The following is a 15,530-nucleotide window of genomic DNA, read 5'->3' as shown; positions in this document are numbered from 1 at the left end:
CTGTGATTAGACTAATCCAGGTTATAAACCCATCCCTGTGGCCAGGAATTGGGTGTGAGAGTCATGGTACTGTACAGGGAATAATTACAAGGGGACCAACCAGGAAAATTTTTAAGACAAACATTGGCAACCACAGTCCATGATGTTCTTTGGTTATAATACTATCTCAGATATAAAATCAGTTATTCAACCTTCAAAAGCACAAGAAAAATTTACAGAAAATCAAATGCATCACTGACTATCATGGAAAAATTGCTAGTCTTAATTTTAATATTTTTTTCTGAATCTGTGAACTGTGCTAACATTTTTATTTGCAGCTGTTTCTTGGCAGCTGTTTGAATTAATTGCAACGTGATCTTGTCAGGTTTTGGTTAGCCTGGGTTAAAGCGTAGAAAGGAAAGAACTAAGAAAAAGTAAAATGAAAGATCCAGCATCCTGGTAAGGACATTATCTTTAAAATGATTTGGAAATCTACAGCCCTGATTATTCAGACATTGGATCCCTTGGCAACCATTACAAGCCAAAATGTGTTAACTTGACATTTTGATGTAGTTCCAGCTTGAGTAATTCATTTTCTCTAAATTCCCACTGAAGTTTAAGCTAAATAGAAGAGTATTTCAGCTCTAAACTAAAATGTATGCTTGTCCTAAAGCCTAAAAGAGTTTGTTATCCTGAGTATTCTTAAATTTGTTCAATGTAACTGGATGCTGTAAGCTTTTGTCTAATCTTTTAAAACACTAGTGCATCAAGGGCTGATTTTAAGCCTAAATTGAAAGGTATTCTAGGTATTTTTTTTAAACATGATAGCAGTCTTGAATTCCTTCACACCTTTTTTAAACTAAAGAGTTAGTTATTAGATTAATTTAACATTTTTAAGCTTATATTTCTACACAGAGTAGACATTCGCACTGATTCAAGGGATTCATAGATTTTTTTCAAAAATTCTCACTGTTGTCAATATGTAATTTACATTCCAAAAACTGCTAGAAAATTTATAAGGTGTAAATCTATATTTTGTCAGTACTTTGAAATCTTTATTATTTTGCTATGACAATGAATCACAAGACCACCAAGTGGTGTGTTTTCTGTTAGAACTACCTAAAGCTGTTTTTAACTTTTTCAGATGTCTCTTTGAGGCAGTACTTCTTCAAATTTAACGTGCACAAGAATCATTTGGGTTTGTTTTTTTTTTTAAATGCAGATTTTTGGATTTACCACAAGTGTACTACTAAATCAGAATCTCTAAAGTGAGAGGTCTAAAGTATTCATATTTAACACGTTTTCCAGGTGATCTGCCACTAACGTTTTGAAAAATATTGTTCTAACCAATAGTTTAGTCAGAGTTGTTATGAGTATTTTAATATGAAAAACTGCTTGATTAAAATAAAATGTATTATGCCATATTTTGAGGTCTGGCTTTTTGAATATTTAAAAATATTATCCTATATCAACAATTGATACAGGATATTATTTTTAATATATCAGCCTTGGTTGCACATTGGAATCAACTGGGGAAATGTTAAAATTTTCTATGCCAAAGTCATACCCAAGACCAATTAAATCTGAATTCTGGGGTGGGATCCAGCCATCAATGTGTTTGAAGCTCCCCAGGTGATTCCAATGGGAAGCCAAAGTAAGAACCACAGCTCTTTATAAATTTATAGGCATGGAAAGAATCCTGAGGGATTTTTTTTTTCCAGTAATAATTATTTGGAGCAAAGAACTTCAAGAGGGCAGAAGTCTAAAACACACCAATACACAAGTACTTTTTTAAGGATATTTGACTAATCCCACACTCTTGGGTGTCAGGGGCAAAGGACCATCACTGTTATTATCCATAATCATACCACTAATGGAAACATGGAATGCCATACCATCAGCAACATCTGCAGGCAAAGGGAAGGAAAGGGATCATTGCATATTCTTCCATCCTTGCAGATCATAACACTTTCAAGACATTACAATGTAGAGTGCAGTCAAAACGAAGACTACATTTTTCTGTCCCCTATTCCATGCAAAACATGGCCACATCTCGTTTTAGACTGATACAATAACTAACTTGGATTTATAATTTACTCATCTAACAGCCATTTGTTGATTACCTACACACTCCAGGCACCAGGGAGGGAGCTGGGCATTCCCAGATGGAAAGGACCCTTTGCTCAAAGGTTATGGAATACAAGCTAGAAGAGAGCCATTTATACACACAAGCTGTAGGTTAGTCTAAGGACTTCACAGTCGCAAATTGGACATTCACCAACCAACTCAAAGAACAAACGAACTGCTCTTATTCCGTTGATACTTTTTCATAGTGCCTGTAGAGCAGATGACAGAGCTCAAGTTAGAAGTATCCTTCCCATGGGATACCACACAAAGACAGTATCTCTGTGGTTAAGTTGTTGTATATGCACAGACCTGTATAATCGAACTTAAGATAAAGGCACAAGAAGACAACAATATAAAAATGTTCAACTCCGGAAGATGAGAATGCAGCTCAGCTTTAACTGCGAAAAGGTGAGGGAAATAATTTTCAAAACAGCTTTGAGAGGAGAAAAAAAGTCATTTGTGAAAGCTCAGTACTTAAAACCTACAGATGGCATCGCTAACAAATAAATCAATTAAAGAATGCAAAGTGTGAACAGAAACATAAATGTGAATTAAAGCCATACAAACTTCAAGTTATGTATGAAGTAAGTATTTTAACCACTGGCACTAAAATTTTAAATTGAATTCTCTGATGAAACAGAAAACTGGCATAATTGCCTGAGCAAAGAGTGGTTTGAGAATTACAGCTGGTGGGGAAAAAATAAATGTGTTTCTGTGTTTTGAATAGACAGTAAAGCATGACAGATGAATAGAAAGAACTTGCCAAGGTACCAACAATAGTCCAGGTGAGAAATAACTAAAGCATAAAACAGTCTCAGTGGCAGAACTTGAATTAAGTAGTAGCATGTTTTTCTCCTACATTGCTCATCTTGATGGATTCCTACATGTGGCTTGTTCTTGCCAATCCATGCAAGGTTATAGCTAGACAGTCTGTTGGCCTGATGGGGTCAAAGAGTTTGTAGCGTTTCCTAGAGCTACTTGTCTCTGTTTTGAGAATTTACTTTTTCCTGGACCTTTAAAGGACTTTGTAACAAGTATTTTGGACCAGTCTTGGGTTATTTGGATGCTTGTTTACAACACTTTCAGTATTTGTGGGGGAGAGCAGCGAGTGGAGAAGGATCGTCCTCTTTCAGATGGTGGAGAGAAATACCGTCTCAGCTCTTAGAGAATTCTCACCCTCTCCCAGGCATAGTGGGCAACAGTGTGGACCTTGGAGACAAAGCGAATCCCAGCTCTGCTACTTACCAGTTGCTCCTTTCAGCATATTTTTTGACTTGCTTATGACGTGATTTTCTCTTCTATAAAAGGGACAAATAGTATGTTCTCACATACATTTTATCTTTAAACAGCTCTGGGGGAAGTTCATATTTACAAGAGCCAAATACTTGAAATCTATGAATGCCTCACCTAACAAACAATTCCATCATTTGCAAGGATGAAATGAGATGAAGAGTTAGTATTGTGCCTCCATGGAGAAGAGAAGGAGATCCATAGATGTCAGATAGCATTAGCCCTACTTGGATAAAACCTAAAAATTTTAAAAATAAATTCATCATCATTTAGTTCTCCCTCCCCACAGGCCAGCTTTCCCTCCAACTGCCTTTAGCAAAGCAACACTCAAGTTTCCTCACACTTGCAGTGGAATTTCAAAAACTCAGTTGAATGCATCACCGCTGCCATTTCCTCTGTCAGTAAAGCCCTAACTCCCCACTCTGCCTCAAGCTTTTTTGAGCCCATCTGTTTCATTCTACCGCTTTTGTCCCATTGGTCTCTGATGTCTATCTTTCATTCTAAATGTGTTTTCTAAATGCTCACTTCCCTCAGACATGCCCAGGCAACTGCAATCGCTGCCTGTGGGCAATCTCAGCATTGGCTTGGCCTCCTCCTCAACCTGGAAGCCCTGTCCCCTCTTTCCTCTGGCCACGCTGGCTCCTGCCATCCCTGAACTCTGAGGACTCGTGGATCGGTCACACCTACCTTTTGCTCTTACATTCTGATTTCCCGTGTGTGCTTTGTCTGCCCAGGTAAATGGAAAACTCCCTGGGATTGGAATTAATTCTCCCTTTCCCTACCCAGCACCATGCTGTAACCATTACAGATATTCAATAAATAGTGGTTGAGCTTGCTTGAATCAAAATTCATTTTAGTTTGTAAGTTCTCACAGATTAGGAAATAATCTTTTTACTTTGCATTGCCTCAAACAGTTACTTCTTTAAAAAAAAAACACTTGTGTAAGAAATAATACTTCAGAATCATATGGTAATACATACGTTTATATATGAATGACGACTTTCTATTTGGCACTCATTGAATTAAAGATAAATCAAAATCTTAGAATAAGCTTCTACACTACAATATCAAGAGAAATTCAAGTTTATTTATTGAAAACCTACTATGAAGAGGCCATGTGCAGGGTAACACAACATAAAGTGAGTCATTAAATCATGCAAACAATCATGCAAGATAGATATTATTATTCCCTTTTTACAGATCAGGAACCTGAAGCACATGCTAGAAAAGGGGTAAGGACCAAAAGAAAGGAACACATTTTTCCTTGGAGAAGAAGTCATACAGAATCAACAAAAGTAATATATTTTGTATGCCAGGCCCTGTTCTACATTTAATAGCTCATTTAATCCACACAACTCCTTGAAATAGGAGCTCTACTATTCCTCCCACTTTACAGACCAGGCAATAGAAGTTCCGAGAGGTCAAATCACTTGCCCAAGGTCACATACCTAGAAAGCAGCTGAACTGGATTCACAGCTCAGTCAGTCTGGCTCCAGAGTCCTCATTTTTAACCAGTATATTGACCACAGGAATCAAAACCATGGTTATAACATAGACAGATGTGTGTGGTATTAAAATCTCAATGTCTCTGAAATATTTAGACTCTTCAGACCTTGAATTCCTTCTAGCAATCAGCTAAATGTTGCCCTAAAAAAAAGAAAAAAAATTAAATATGATAAGATTTGTACAGACTTAGTGTGGCTTGGTTCACAGCAAACGCTCGGTAAATGTTAGGTACTCCTGTCAACACAACACTGCCTCCAGCACGATTTGCCCTTTTAATATAGCTAGATGACCAGCAGCACTTAAGAACCATGGCTTCCTAGAGCATATGAATGGTATCTTGCTTGCTTTCTTGGGGTCTTTGCTCACAGAGGGGGATTTAGAACGCTTTATCTTATTTCCTGCTTCTGCGGGGTTGTAAAGGACTTTTGGAACAGGTCATGGAAAGGAAAAAGAGCGTATTATCTGAGAATGGAGCTAACATCGTCTTCCTTTATATTTCCCACGCCCAGATATCTTTTGCACTTTCTTTTATCTGTTGTTCTTGTCTCTAGTTATACACTTGCTCAGCAGCCACCAAACTCAAGGCATTTCGCCATAAGGGGGATCCAAAGGCATCTAGTGAATCAAAGCAGTGCTTTGCGGAGCAGAGCCCTTCCCTCTGTGAAGCTTGTTAGGTATAAATTCAGAAAGACCTGTGCTCCGAGGACCCTCGCAGGGTTTGAAATGCTCTCACAAACCAGGTTTGGTAACAGAGCACAAAAGCTGGGTGAGAAGAGATTTCACTTCCTGCTAGGAGGTGGATTGCCTACTTTAGGTAGGGCAGTGCTTTCTGTAGGAAAGTGCTGATGAAATAAGAACGGCAGAGAGACCAACAGCTGACCTGTTACAGGGTTGCAAGCCACACGTCTTCCAAGACGGATGAAGCATTTTGAGCATCAGCAAAAAAGAGAATATTTCCTAGCACAAGAGCAATTCCTGGCACATAGTAGGCACTCAATATTTGTTGGGTGAATGAGAGACCCACAGGAGATTATGAAGTATTTTTATACATTTGACCCTTCAACCGTTCGGGTTTGAACCATGCCACTTATACATGGACTTTTTTCAACCACAAGTGGATCAAAAATACAGTATTTGTAGTGGCAGGATGTGAAATTGCAGAAACCCATGTATGGCAAGGGAGGTGTCCTGGAACCAATCTCCCATGTATACCGTCGAGACATGTAACTAGTTAGTGACAGAAGCAATAGTCAAATTCAGGTCATTCATATTGTACAAACCTACACTTGTCAGTACTATGTTTTGAAGGAGTGACTTTGCTTGACTTGGTATGTTCCCAAATATTCCAGAAAGTAACTGTTAAGTGTCTCCCACCAGGAGCTAACGCTACTCATGAAAGCTATATTTTGAGTGATATTCTGAATCTGAAGTTAGTGAGATGTCACAATCACATGACCTCAACCTGTGTAAGTAGTGTGGGTGTGTGTACCGTCTGCCTGCCCAGCCACTTAATCCTGCACTGGCTGATGTCAAACCAGCTGCCACAGACTCTTTTACCAAAGAGATAGGTCTCTGCACCTTGAAATGTAGTTTACTGCGAAAAATAGATAAGAGGGAAATATAAGAAGTTGTCGATTTCATCCCTCTTGAAAATTTCCCAGTGAGGAAGGGCCATTTTGTACACGTTGTTGAGAAGGAAGATACTGAAGTGCTTTACTCAGGCACTTTAGGAGCAGAGCCTCAGCTGCTTTCTTCCCCTTTGGAATTGGAGGAGACCAATGCCTTTTGAATTCCACTCAAGACAGAGAGGAGGCTGCAAGAGCCATTGTTGTCCTGACAATGGAAGATGATTTTCATAGACAAATTGATTGCTTTCTAAGAAGCAGAAAAATAAAGCCGATTTCAGCAATTACCCAAGAGTCTGTGAGAGTAGCCACTCCTGAAGGGACAAAAGAAGCAGCATTACCAGCTAGCTCGTTTCTCCCATCTGGAAGGAACGTGGGTTTCACAATATTTTCACATTGGATCAAGGAACATCCTATTCAAGGGCCTGGTAAAGTTTGTGGCTTGCTGAAGAATATAAAGACTTGGAAAACGTTACCAAGAAAATCTGATGTGATGAGACTTAAACCAGCCTAGACAAATGTAGAAAGAGTTCTTAAATGGATAGGTATTACAAGTAAACAGACTGTTTTCTGAGCCTTTACACTCTACTGTGATAAACCTGCCGCCCGAGAGAAGGGGAAAATAGCTCCCTAAGAAAGCACTAAAAAGGATGGTTGGAGAAAAAAATGTATGCATATTGATGTACACATTATATTTATGTATAAAATAAGTATGAAGCAAAAATTCATTGTACTGTTCATTCTCTATATTAAAAAGTTCATCAAATAGCTGTAGCAACATTCATATTCACCCGAAAGAGTCGCTTGGCACTATGACTTTTTCTTCACATTTAACTAAAATGTCCTGAATACCTACTCTGAATAGGCAGCAATACATCAGGTGACCTGTGTAAACCAAATAATTTAATTACCCTCAACTCTCCTAGCTGGTGTTAGCCTCACTTTTTAGATGAGAAAGTTTAGGCCCAGAGATATTACATAACTTAGTGTGCTCTAAACTGTCGCGCCGCACTTGCCTGCAAGGACGACGCAACAAACTGGAGTTCTTCCAACAGCAGTTTAATGAGGCATCTAGTCTAGTTACATGGCGAGAGACCCCGAACAGGAAGGACAGTGGGCTTATATACCATTGCAGGTAGTCGTGGCAGGAAGTGATTGGTAGAGGGCCCTGACAAGGCTCCCAGCAATGATTCTATTGGCTATGTGCTCACCCGTAATCAGAGACCGCTCCCAACAGCTCCCCCTTTTGTTTTGCAACACAAGCTTTGGGGACTCCAACCTCAAGGTCCGGATCCAGGGGGTGGAGTCCCTGAAGCAGGTGCAAAGGCCACCGTCTCCCGTGCAATGAGCAGAGACTCTGGGAGGTGCAACGGCTGGTAAGGGGGTGACACGCCACAATCTGGTGCAATGGGGAAACCCCTCAGAGTGCATGGGCCATGTCACGCTGTGCGAGAGGGGAGGTGGTCTTGACCTTCGGAGCGTAACATTTGTAGCCAGATGCCAGGGGATTGACCACACTCGAGGGCGGCTAGGGCTTGGGTAACCACCACTAGGTCCCTGCGGCGCTGTGCACGAATGCGCAGGAACCCCCAGATCACGAAACCTGCTCCCAGGATCCCCATGAACCCTAGGGACCCCAGGCCAGCCCAGTCCCGAAGTCCTCGGACTATTGACTGAAATGTAGGAAAGAGACCATTGGTCACTGTCAAGTCCAGGCGTGTGGAGTTAACTGCCGGGTCAATGCGGTAAATTGACTAGACCAGTGTCCTGTCAACATAACAGATAATTGACGAGACTTGTTGGCTGCGGCGGAAGCATTATCAAACGGTACCGCGGTAATGCATAGTCCTGTGAAACGCCATTCACAGCCCAGCTGTGCCAGCTGCCATAAGGCATCTATTTGCTCCTGGACCAAGTCCACACGTTGGTTCAGTATCATGATACCACCCTTCAGATGCGCGTTGACGGTGGATTGTGTGTCCAGAGCTGTAGCCACAGATGCCGATAGGTTGTTCAGCGTCTGTGCTGTCTGAACAGAGCCTACCGCTGCAGCCGTAGCGGCTGCCAGTGCGGCAGTCACTGCCAATGTGGAAATTACAGCTGCAGTAACGCCAAAATCTCTTCGCTGTCGGAAAAGGGTCAAGAAGCTAGGAGCCTCCACCGGCCAAGGAATATGCCGAGGCATACGGGCAACAATTGCCATGGACTGGCTGGAGGCATTCCAGCAACGGGCATAGGAGCAGTTTGCCGTGGAGCAATTGAGAACACCAGGACCAGAGGAAGTAGCAGTGATCCAGATAAAAGGGGGCCAGAGGCAAACAAGTGTGGAGGGGAAAGACAGATTATGCTGCTGAATAGCGTGGACCGACGTCTCAAATGTTGAGGAGGAGTTCCATGTAAGATTGGCAAGGCCCAAAGAGGCATTAGTAGCGAACAGCCGGGGGAAGATCTGGGCATCATGGGTCACCGGCATCGGTCTCGGAAACACCGACAGGATGGCCCAGCGCGGGTCCGTCGTCACCGATGCGGCCAGCAGTAGAAAGGTCAGGAGCAGCAGCATCCCCGGCAGCGGACGCCCCATCATCTGCATCCTCCACATCCGCCAACCGCTGCACTCGCCGCGTTAAGCGTGCCGGGACCCACACTGGATCAGGAGTGTCCTGCGGGAAAACACAGACAGCTCCCCTGGACCGGCTCACAACCGGATCCGGGCCTTTCCATTTGTTAAGCAGGACATCCTTCCACAAAACCTGCTCTGATAAAGGGGAACCGGGGTTGGCGTGGCGGTCGGCAGCAGAGCGCCCCTGATCATCCAGCAAAAGAAAATTTAAAGTGAACAAGGTGAGAGAGAGCACAGGCTTAGGGGTACGTAAGCCCAAAGGGCTCGTCCCCGTCTCCCCCTTTTGTTTTTTGAGATAGGCCTTTAAGGTGCCATGGGCACGCTCTATGATACCCTGGGCCTGGGGGTTATAGGGAAGGCCCGTGCGGTGCTCCACGCCTAGGCGTGTGCAGAATTGACGAAAAGCTTGTGAGGTATAGGCAGGGCCATTGTCAGTTTTGATAACCTGAGGTTTACCCCAGGCAGCCCAAGCCTCTAAGCAGTGGGTGATGACATGACTTACCTTTTCACCTGTCAAGGGAGTGGCATGAATTATGCCAGAGCAGGTATCAACAGAAACATGGACATAAGAAAGAGTGCCAAAGGAGGAGTAATGAGTGACGTCCATTTGCCACAAGTGGAGTGGCTGAAGACCACGAGGATTGACACCTACATGAGGTGCTGGACGAAAAGGTGCACAGGCCGCGCACTGCAGCACAATATCGCGTGCGGCTGCCTGCGAGAGGCCAAATTTGAGACGTAACGTCAGTGAAGGAGTATGGTATAGAGAATGAAACTGGCGAGCTGCCTCCAACGGAGAGCCAACCCAATAAGCGTGAGTGGCATGATCCGCCAGGGCATTGCCGCGCGCCATGGGGCCCGGCAAAAGGGAATGGGCCCGAATGTGCGTTATAAAAAATGGGGACCGGCGCGAATGGATGGCAGCACGGATAGCACAGAATAAGGAGAACACCGTGCTGCGAGAGTTAAGAGAATGGGCTGTTTCCAAGTGACGGACAGCCTGAACAACATAAGCAGAATCGGAGATTATATTAAGGGGCTCTGGCACGGTTCGGAGAACCAATTAAGCTGATTATTCTGCCAACGACCCTGTCCTAAGAGCATATCGGCATCCCAGGCAGGCTGGCCCTGCTGCGCGTTCTGCCGAGCTTGATTAATACAGGCTTCTTGATATATGGATTTCCAATCTAAATATTGCCCCATGGATAGACAGGCCCGCGCGGTACCAGCCCAATCACTGGGGGTCATGGCATGCGCACTTAGCCGTTCCAGTAGGCCACGGGTGTAAGCGGCATTGCACCCATAAGCCTTGACAGCTGCAACCAAAGCTTTTAGTTGCTTGTAATCTAGGTGTTCGTGAAAGCGATGTTGATTAGCGTCCTCAAAGACGGGGAAAGCAAACTCCCTCTGTATCTTCTTTCTAGCTCGGGGAGGCACAAACGAGGTTCCGCCCTCCATATTTAGAGGGGCGGATCCCGCAACGGGAAAAGGAGGGGCAGTAGCGTACGGGGGCGGGCTATTACGCTCCGCCTCATATCTAGCCGCCGCCTCCTCCAGCTCCGCCTTCTCCTGCGGAGACAGCCCCTCCTCCGCCTCGTGAGAACGCGAACGGGAAGAAGAGCGAGACGATGAAGAAGAACAGGAAGAAGGACGAGAGGAAGAAGAGGAAGAAGAGGAAGCCGACATGTGGAGGGAGGCCATTTTGAGAGCCACCTCCTCCATGTCCCTTTCAGGCGGCGGGCGTCCCCGCCGTTCCTGTTTACCCACGGACTTACGTTTCTTTTTCGGCCTTTCCCTCGGCCGCCCCGGCCGAGCCGGACCCACTTTGCCTCTCTCAGACATACTATCTTGATAATCACTGAGTACTTGCTGACCTTCCCGGACCGGACCGCTGCAACGGTCGTCCTCTAAACAGGAGCGCACCAGTGCCCACACAGGGAGAACACACTCCCAAAGGGGACCAGACTCTCGGGCACGGCGAAGGTCCTGCTCTAGCTTATCCCAACTCGGAATCGTTAAAGACCCCGAGTGGAGAAACCATGGGGCCACCCGGTCCACGTCCTGCACAAAATGGCGCAGGACACGGTCAGGGATACGAAGCTCCCGGGCGGCCAGAAGACCCCGCAGGGCCCGCAACAGGTGACAACTAGGAGAGTTCCCCATGGGGTAGGTCACAAGCACCCGGTGCCGGCGTCAGAAGAGGGCAGGGGTCCAAAATAAAACCGCCCCAGCTGCTGTGGTTCTGAACTCACCTCCAAAGAGGTCGTCTCCGCCGGTGCGAGAAGTTCCCGGGTTTCGGCACCACTTGTCGCGCCACACTCACCTGCAAGGATGACGCAACAAACTGGAGTTCTTCCAACAGCAGTTTAATGAGGCATCTAGTCTAGTTACATGGCGAGAGACCCCAAACAGGAAGAACAGTGGGCTTATATACCATTGCAGGTAGTCGTGGCGGGAAGTGATTGGTAGAGGGCCCTGACAAGGCTCCCAGCAATGATTCTATTGGCTATGTGCTCTCCCGTAATCAGAGACCGCTCCCAACACTAAACTGTGGATAACAATACCTAGCAATGGCCTAAACAAAAATCACTTCAAGTTATCCCCCATAACAAGGAGTCTGGAAGTCTGGGTCCCATAGTTGAGTCAGCAGCTTGATGATGACATCAAGGACCTTAGCTCTGTCCAACCTTCCACAAGTCTCTCCTTGGCGTGTTGGCTTTTAGTCTTCAGGGTTTTTGCCTTATGATTATATGCTGGCTGCAGCAGCTCCAGACATCACTTGTTTACACTGCCAAAAACACAGACAAGATAGAGGGGTGCAGGGGCTTCTCTCGATGCAGCTTCTCTTTTCACCTGGAAAGAGAAATTTACCCAGAGCCCCCTAATAGACTTATCCTTAAATCTAGTTTGGCAGAAATGGATCACATGGCCACTTGTAGCCACAATGCTGGGCAAGTGGATATAGAGCATTTTAGTTATTCTCCTTGGAGGATGGCTTTGCCAGGGAGGAAGGAAGAGAAGCGAGAGGAATGGCAATTGAACCGACACCAGCAGTGTCTGGCACATTTACCAAAGTCAGAGACTGATCCAGCTAGAGCTGTCTCTCATTTCAAATAGCATGTACCAACTTAAACAACTTAATAGCAAAACCCTCCAAATAATCCAATTTAAAAAATGAGCAAATGACCTGAATAGACAGTTCTCAGATGAAGATATACAAATGACCAAGAGGTATATGAAAAGGAGCTCAGTATTATTAATCATCAGGGAAATGCCAATCAAAACCACAATGAGATATCACTTCACTTGTTAGACTTGCTATTGTCAAAAGGACAAAAGTTAGTGTTGGTGAGGATGTAGAGAAAAGGGGACCCTTGCATACTGTTGATGGGAATATAAATTTGTACAACCGTTTTTAAAAATAATATGAAACTTCCTTGAAAAATTAAAAATAGATCTACCACATGATCTAGCAATCCCACTTCTGGGTATATATCCATAGGAAATGAAATCAGTATGTTGAAGAGATACATGCATTCCCATGTTCACTGTAGCACAATTCACAATAGTCAAGATATGGAGTCTACCTAAATGTCCATTAATGGATGTATCAATAAAGAAATGTGGTACATATACACAGTGGGATACTATTCAGCGATAAAAGACAATTCTGTCATTTTTGACAACATGGATGAACCTAAAGGACATTATGCTAAGTGAAATGAGATAGTCACAAAAAGGCAAATACTTCATATCATATGTGGAATCTAAAAAAGCTAAATTCATACCAGGTGTTGGGCTTGGGGAGGAGGAAAATGGGGAGATGTTGATCAAAGGGTATAAAGCTTCAGTTAGACAGGATGAAGACGTTCTGGACATCTATTGTACAGCACAGTGACTATAGTTAATAATAATGTATTTTATACCTGAAAATTGCTGAGAGTAGATCTTAAATGTTCTCATCACAAAAAAATGATAACCAGATGAGGTGATGGATATGTTGATTACCTTGATAATCATTTCTCAATGTATACATATATCAAAACATCATGTTGCACACCATAAATATACACAATTTTTGTCAATTAAAAATAAATAAATAATTTTTAATGAAAACAAAACAAACAATAAAGCATATACCCTTTACCCTATACCATGCAGAAGAAGTAGGAAAGTACTTCCTCAGGTAGTCGCAGCCCACAACTTTTAACACCGGTGCTATGTCCTTAAACGAACCACTGAAAGGTTGCCAGAAGACTGTTGGTGATTGTGGAACTGAGATTTTCCCTTTAAAGCATGGGGACTCTGACTCCCTTTCCTGAGTGTCACTTGAGGTCTCCAGGGAGACAAGCAGACATCCCTTTGGGGAACAGAAAGTCATTCAGGTCTTGCCTGGGCTGAACCCACGTTTCTGGAGTCTGAGGAGCAGTGGGCATCTGAGAGGGGCTTCATTTTATACCTGGCTTGACTCAGGCTTGCCACTGGGTCAAAGCACTTGTCAAGTCTAAATGTCCTTCAGTTCTGTACCCATTGCAATGTACAAAACATCTCCAACTCTGTTTTTCTGTTGGATTTATTGGCTTCTCTCTAAGTGGTCCAGATGTTTTCATGCCATACCACATTCACATTTTCTAGTGCATCATTTATGGATTCCAATAGTTGCATATTGAAAATTATATGCAATAATTATAAAATAGTATTGGAATTATTTGCAACATATTGACTTGTTTGAACATATAAATATGTAAATAATGTGAATTTAAAACTTTTATTTTCATTTACACAGTTATCAGAATCCAAAAGCCCAAGAAACAGAGGATTGAGTATACACTTTTTGTTTATATAACACATGCACACACACCGCTACCTGGATACTCAATGGTAAAATAAAGAAAAGAGAGAAGCCATAATCCTTATTCTCAGAAGCGTATAGATAAGAAGCAGAAAGGAAAAGCTTTCACAGAAAGTTCAGCAGACTTGGGTTTGAACTCTGGCTCCGCCATTTGCACCTTGGCATTGGGCACATTGTATTAATAACATCTCACTGAGCTTCAATTTCTCATTCGAGAATGAGGACAACAACCCCACTCTTCATGACTCGTGGAGGATTTGGAGAAAAAGTAAATGAACTAACTATCTAGCACAATGTTAACATTACCCATAAACACTCAAATATTTTCTATTGTTGTTTAGACAGGGACAGGAGAGACTTTTTGTGTCACTAACAAGTTTGGCTTTCTTTGGTCCCAAAGAGTCTGTCCTAACTCTTCAAAACTGTTTTAGGAATCCTAAAGTGGCACATCTAAAACAGTGACATCAGGCATAACTCCTAATTTCAGTGAATGTCCCTGGAATACCCAAGTCTCATATGGCATCTACGGGCAATTGATTTATCATGTCTTGTAATCAGCTCTAATAGAGCAGCTTTCACAGTCAGCTTTTGTTAATGTTCCCCATTTTCAGTCACCCACACAGGCAGCTAATTGCCCTTTGATTTTGGCCTCCAGGCAAAAGAAGTCTTTCCTCCCATTCCAGTTATTCCACCCCTGAGGAAGAACACTGCTGAACTCATCAGCCAAACACCAGGACAATTTGTTCAGTGTGTGGAGCTCTCTGCTTCCATTTCCTCCCATGTAGGTTGGAGGAATAAGTTTTGAGGTTTGGTTAGGATTCCAGGGAAAAGGCTGAGTTGCTTTGATCCTAGGCTGAGGTTCTTAAAATGTTGTCCGTAGACCATCAGCCATCAGCTTCACCTGGGAGCTTCTTAGAAACACAAATTTCTGGCTGTACCACAGAGTCTACTGAACTAGAAGCTGCATTTTAATAAGATTCATAGGGGATTCACACATGCAGTTTTGAAAAGCCCATCCCCAGTCTACAAACTAATTTCACCGAAGCAAAAGAACCTTCCATCTAGTCCAAACTAGCTGTCTGGAGCACTACACTGGGATTTGATAGAAATTTCTAGTAGGTTAAAAAATATATATTCCTTTATGTAGTATTGCCATCATTCCCTACACTTAAATTTCTCTCTGGGCCTGCTTTGTGCGGGGCTCCTCTGTGGTGGGCTGGAGCCAGCTGGCACAGGCTCTTGAGAGCCCATGCATGTCTCTTCCCAACTGTGCGTTCAGAGATGTCATGTTGGTAGCATGAAATTGGCCATCGTGGGAGTATTTACATCACCAAAATAGGGAAATATACATATTGGAGCATTACTTCCCTCCAAAGAACTGGCTCACAGCACAGACATACCTGCTATAAGTCAAGGGTGTTGGCTCCCTGGCATAATAACATCATATAAGCATCCCAATCCTATTGTCATTTCCAACACACTCTAATTCTTCTGCAACAGAAAAAGTGCATTTCTTTTCATTCTATCCTTT

This window comes from Lemur catta, chromosome 9, assembly GCF_020740605.2.
Source record: "Lemur catta isolate mLemCat1 chromosome 9, mLemCat1.pri, whole genome shotgun sequence".
Taxonomy (NCBI): Eukaryota; Metazoa; Chordata; class Mammalia; order Primates; family Lemuridae; genus Lemur; species Lemur catta.
This window is presented reverse-complemented; position numbering follows the sequence as displayed.